We start from the raw sequence: 6,204 nt of genomic DNA, 5'->3' as shown, positions 1-6,204 counted from the left end.
AGTCTCTAGTGATATATTCTAAACCCCAGTCTCTACGTTGATTGTATCTAACACCCGTCTTACTTGATGTGTATCTAACCCAGTCTCTACTCTCCACAGGGCAGTAGGGTGGTAATGTATCCTAAACCCCGTCTCTACTCTCCACAGTGGGCAGTAGGATGTATGTATCTAACCCCAGTCTCTACTTCCCAGTCGTGGGCAGTAATGGATGTATCTAACCCCAGTCTCTACCTCTCCACAGGGCAGTGGGATGTATCTTAACCCCAGTTCTCTACTGATGATATACTAACCCAGTCTCTACTCTCCACAGGGCAGTGGATGTATCTAACCCCAGTCTCTACTCTCCACAGGGCAGTAGGATGTATCTACAACCCCAGTCTCTACTCTCCACAGGGCAGTGGGATTATCTAACCCCAGTCTCTACTCTCCAACAGGAGGCGAAGTGGGATGTATCTAACCCCAGTCTCTACTCTCCACAGGGCAGTAGGATGTATCTAACCCCAGTCTCTTACTTCCAACAGGGCAGTAGGATGTAATCTAACCCCAGTCTCTACTTCCACAGGGCAGGTAGGATGTATCTTAACCCCCAGTCTCTACTGATGTATCTAACCCCAGTCTCTTACTGATGTATCTAACCCCAGTCTCTACTCTCCACGGGCAGTGGGATGTATTCTAACCCCAGGTCTCTACTCTCCACAGGGCAGTTAGGATGTATCTAACCCCAGTCTCTACTCTCCACAGGGCAGTAGGATGTATCTACCCCAGTCTCTACTCTCCACAGGGCAGTAGGATTGTATCTAACCCCAGTCTCTACTCTTCCACAGGGCAGAGTAGATGTATCTAACCCAGTCTCTTACTCTCCACAGGGCAGTAGGATGTATCTAACCCCAGTCTCTACTATGTATTTAACCCCAGTCTCTACTCTCCACAGGCAGTAGGATGTATCTAACCCCAGTCTCTAGGGCGTAGGATGTATCTAACCCCAGTCTCTACCTCCACACAGGGCAGTAGGATGTATCTAACCCCAGTCTCTACTCTCCACAGGGCAGTAGGATGTATCTAACCCCAGTCTCTATCTCACAGGGCAGTAGGATGTATCTAACCCAGTCTCTACTCTCCACAGGGCAGTAGGATGATTATCTAACCCCAGTCTCTACTCTTCCACAGGGCAGTAGGATGTATCTAACCCCAGTCTCTACTCTCCACAGGGCGGTAGGATGTATCTAACCCCAGTCTCTCTACAGCAGTAGGATGTATCTAACCCCAGTCTTACTCTCCACAGGGCAGGTAGGATGTATCTAACCCAGTCTCTACTCTCCACAGGGCAGTTGGATGTATCTACCCCAGTCTTCTACTCTCCACAGGGGCAGTAGGATGTATCTAACCCCAGTCTCTACTCTCCACAGGGCAGCGTAGGATGTATCTAACCCCAGTCTCTACTCTCCACAGGGCAGTAGGATGTATCTAACCCCAGTCTCTACTCTCCACAGGGCAGTAGGATGTATCTTCGGGGAACTTCTGAATAACTCCCCTCTGTTCCCCGGAGAGAATGACATAGAACAGCTGTGCTGTGTTCTCCGGGTCCTGGGGACCCCCAACCAGCGCATTTGGCCGGTGAGACTGCTCTCTGTCCGTCTGTCCATAAAACACAATTTGAGGGATATTCTACTGTATATTAGGTAGCATGGGTGGGAAAAGTACCCAATTGTCATACTTGAGTAAAAGTAAAGATACCTTTTAATAGAAAATGACTCAAGTAAAAGTGAAAGTGAACCGGTAAAATACTACTTGAGTAAAAATCTAAATGTATTTGGTTTTAAATATACTTACGTATCAAAAGTAAATGKARTTGCTAAAAGTATTCATAATTTCAAATTCCTTATATTATGCAAACCAGCCAGCTCAATGTTTATTTAATTTTTATTTAATTCTTGGTTGGTGAGCGGACCCCAGACCTCACAACCATAAAGGGCAATGKGTTCTATAACTGATTCATGTATTTTTAGCCAGATCCTAATTGGTATGTYGAATTTGATGTTCCTTTTGATGGCATAGAAGGCCCTTCTTGCCTTGTCTCTCAGATCGTTCACAGCTTAGTGGAAGTTACCTTCGGCACTGATGTTTAGGCCAAGGTATGTATCGTTTTTTGTGTGCTCTAGGGCAACGGTGTCTAGATGGACACCCCAACAGGACAGGTAGCCTACTCTCATCAGAGAGGTCTTTGAAACCTTGAATAAGGGTTTCAAATTTGGGGAAATGACACTCTCTAATTGTTTTATATTTTTGACATTTTGTCAGGAAATGCAGCTCCGTCTCAGGTTCTGCTGTTGTGCAGTGGTTGCACAGCCTTTCCTCTACAGGAAGCCAGGTTTTCCTGTGTCTACCCTTCTCAATGGCAAGGCTGTGCTCACTGAGCCTGTACTTTGTCAAGGTTTTTCTAAGGTTTTGATCAGTAACCATGGTCAAATAGGTAGCCACGGTGTACTGTCGATTTAGGGCCAGATAGCACTGCATTTTGCTTTGTGTTTGTGCTTGTGTTTCCCAATAAGCAATGTAGTTTTGTTTTGACTGTTTTGTAATTTGGTTTATTCTGATTGATTGGATGTTCTGGTCCTGAGGCTTCAGTGTGTTAGTAGAACAGGTTTGTGAACTCAGGCACATTGGGGGAGTGGCTGCCAATTCACCACTCACCTATACTTGGCAAGGCCAAAATGGAGGATGAAGTTGGCACACTGTACTGCACCAAAATGGAGTCCGAGCTGGCACACTGTACTGCACAAAATGGAGGCTAAGTGCACACTGTACTGCACCAAAATGGAGGTAAGTGCACAATTATCAGGCTTTTAGCTGTTTAAAGACTTTAGTCTGGTAAACACATCCGACCTAAGAACATTTCGAATGGTACTCTGAAGTATCCATTATAACACTACAACCACGAAAGACCTTGGGACTTCTGGGAAGGCAACCAGAGACTCTCTGATGAACTATTACCCAGCAGACGGACCGGCGATCGCAGAGAGGGACAACAAAGCATACACTCGAAATATGTAAATTTATTTTCGAATGATCGGCTGTTCATGTTAAAAGCATTAGCAGTTCATGACTGTAGTTAAACTGTATTACAGTGATAATTTCTCTGAGTTTCCCTCTTTGAATGTCCCCACCCCTTTCCTTTGTCTGCCAAGCCGTCATATCGGTTAGCCCACTAGGGACTTTTCTATCATGTCAGTAACCAATGTACCTACTGTGTGTGTGTGTTTCTGTAACTCTGTGATTGATTAAGTTAGTTAGTAAATAAAAATGAAGCCATTTTGTATATCGCTGATTCATGATCTAGGCTCGGGTCGTGCAGATATCCAAGAGTTTGCGACATTCAGAATATGACTGATGAGGTAAATAATACATTAATAATGACTGTAATCGATAAGATATGAAAATATCTGAAAATAGTTAAAATTCGGGAATGGAACTCTATTAAACATTTTCCCGTGGTGCCCCGATTCCTAGTTATAAGTTACATGATTAGTTTATGGCGTATTAAATGACACAGAGAATTGATGTGATAATATACATTCTTCACATTTAATGATAGTCAACGCTACATAAACAATGAGCATCATGAGTCAGACACACACCACACACACACACACACACAACCACACACACACACACACACAACACACAACACACACACACACACAGCACGACACACACACACACAACACACACCCCCACACTACACACACACACACACACACACAAACGCATGAAGAAATGCATGGCTTTCACATCACAGCATTATGTACATACCAATATAAATATTCTATGGTGGAATAACATAGCCTGAGTTCCTGATCTGTTTGTGGTGTCTTGCCAACTCCCAACTTCCATGACAATGACAGCAAATGGAGATGGCAAGACAGCACAAACAGATCTGGACTCGGGCTAGGATGATGACAAATACAAGGAGAACAGTAGGTCATAGACACCAAGGCGTGTCCTTGGACCAGAGCAGGATCCACCAGGCTACATTCTGGGATGTATTCATTAGTCACACCCGTTGCAAAAACGATTTTCTACGAGAACAAGGGTTTTCTATTGGACAAATTCCGTTTGGTCCCGTTTGGTTCCGTTGGTTTTCTAGTGAATACACCCCTGGTTTAAGCAGCCTGGGATGAACATGAAGAACAGTCATACACACATTGTACCAGTAGTGCAGGGTCCACCAGGTTCTGACAGTCACTCAACACACATTGTACCAGTGCAGGGTCCACCAGGCTCTGACAGTCCATACACACCTTGTACCAGTGCAGGGTCCACCAGGCTCTGACAGTCAAACATAAAACCTGATTAAACCAGGATAAGTGCTACTCTCAACCAGGCTATGAAAAGCATTGGGGGCAGTCAATCATAAGCACCAGGCAATGCCCTGGACCAAAGCAGGGTCCACCAGGCTCTCTGAGAGGGGCAGATCTACAGAGAATTCCTACAGGAGGCTGGAGTCGCTGACGGCGATGTTTCCCTCCGTGCTGGGGGATAGGCAGCTCCGAGTGGTGCGGCCGGCAGCGGCTCAGAGAACAAATAGGGATGGAGCAGGGCCTGAGAGAGAGACAGAGAGAGAGACAGACAGAGAGTTGAAGAGAGAGAGAGAGAGAACAGACGCGAGAGAGAGACAGACAGAGAGTTGAGACAGACAGAGAGAGAGAGAGACAGACAGACAAGAGAGAGAGTTGAGAGAGAAGACAGAGAGACAGACAGCGAGAGAAAGAGACAGACAGAGACAGACAGAGACAGACAGAGAGAGAAAAGAGACAGAAAGAGACAGAAAGAGACAGAAAGAGACAGACAGAGAGAAACAGAGAGAGAGAGACAGACAGAGAGTGAGAGAGAGAAACAGAGAGAGAGAGAAAGAAGGTTGAGAGAGAGAGGGGGTGGGTGGGTGTGAGACAAACTGAACTTGTTTCAATCTCTCATTCCTAGCCTGGTCGTCCAGATCTGTGGCACTAGACATGGACTATAGGAGTGGGCAAACTGCACAAACAGATCTGGAACCAGGCTCTCATCTTGGCTTTCAACTATCATAATGGGCTGGCAGACAGTTGAGGACGATAACCAGTTTGAAGTATAGCTGTTCTTATCAATCAATGCAAACAAAAAGCTTCCCTGCATACAGCTTATCAGAGGTTCTATTTCTGTTAATTCTAGAACCATTCAGAGGTATTCTGTTATTCTAGAACTGTTTTCTGACCTGTCTGGCGCTGATCTCTGTTGAGAGGGGTAGGACCAGGAACTTGTTGAGCAGATCCACAGCCTGAGGTGAGGTATCAGGAACTATCTCCTCAAGAGGGAATGCAGGGTTCTCCTTAAAAGTGATCTTATGTAGTCAGGCAGCTCTGTATCTCCTGCAGAGACAGAGACAGAGAGACAGAGAAGAGACAGAAGCGAGACAGAGAAGAGACACAGCAGAGACAGAGAGACAGAAAGACCGGAGACAGAGAGACAGAGGAAAGACCAGAGACAGGAGAGAACAAGAGAGAGAGACACCGTTAATGACACCTTAATGAGGCAGTGAATGAACTGAGAGAGACAACACGCAGGGCATTCTACACCGCCATTAAAAAGCTATTCAAATTGAAAATACCAATTAAAATTTGGCTAAAACTAATTGAAATATGTCATTGAACCAATTGCACATTATGACAGCGAGGGTGTGGGTCCACTTGCAAAACAAGATTTCATCAAATGGGACAAAACACCCCCCATTGAAACCCTGCATGCAGAGTTCTGTAAGATTATCCTACATGTCCAGAGGAAAACTACAAACAATGCATGCAGGGCAGAATTAGGCAAATATCCACTAATAATAAAAAAACTCAAAAAAGAGGCATTAGTTTTGGAAACATCTAAAATACAGTGACCCCCTCTCTATCATTACCAAGCCCTGCAATGCCAAGAGCTGAGCAAAGAAAAGAGTCCCCTCAATCCAGCTGGTCCTGGGGCTGAGTTCACTAACCTGTTCTACTAACACACTGAGCCTCAGTCCCCTCATCCAGCTGGTCCTGGGGCTGAGTTCACTAACCTGTTCTACTAACACACTGAAGCCTCAGTCCCCTCATCCAGCTGGTCCTGGGGCTGAGTTCACTAACCTGTTCTACTAACACACTGAAGCCTCAGTCCCTCATCCAGCTGGTCTGGGGCTGAAGT

The sequence above is a fragment of the Salvelinus sp. IW2-2015 genome, unplaced genomic scaffold (genome assembly GCF_002910315.2).
Source record: "Salvelinus sp. IW2-2015 unplaced genomic scaffold, ASM291031v2 Un_scaffold2879, whole genome shotgun sequence".
In the NCBI taxonomy this organism is placed as follows: Eukaryota; Metazoa; Chordata; class Actinopteri; order Salmoniformes; family Salmonidae; genus Salvelinus; species Salvelinus sp. IW2-2015.
This window is presented reverse-complemented; position numbering follows the sequence as displayed.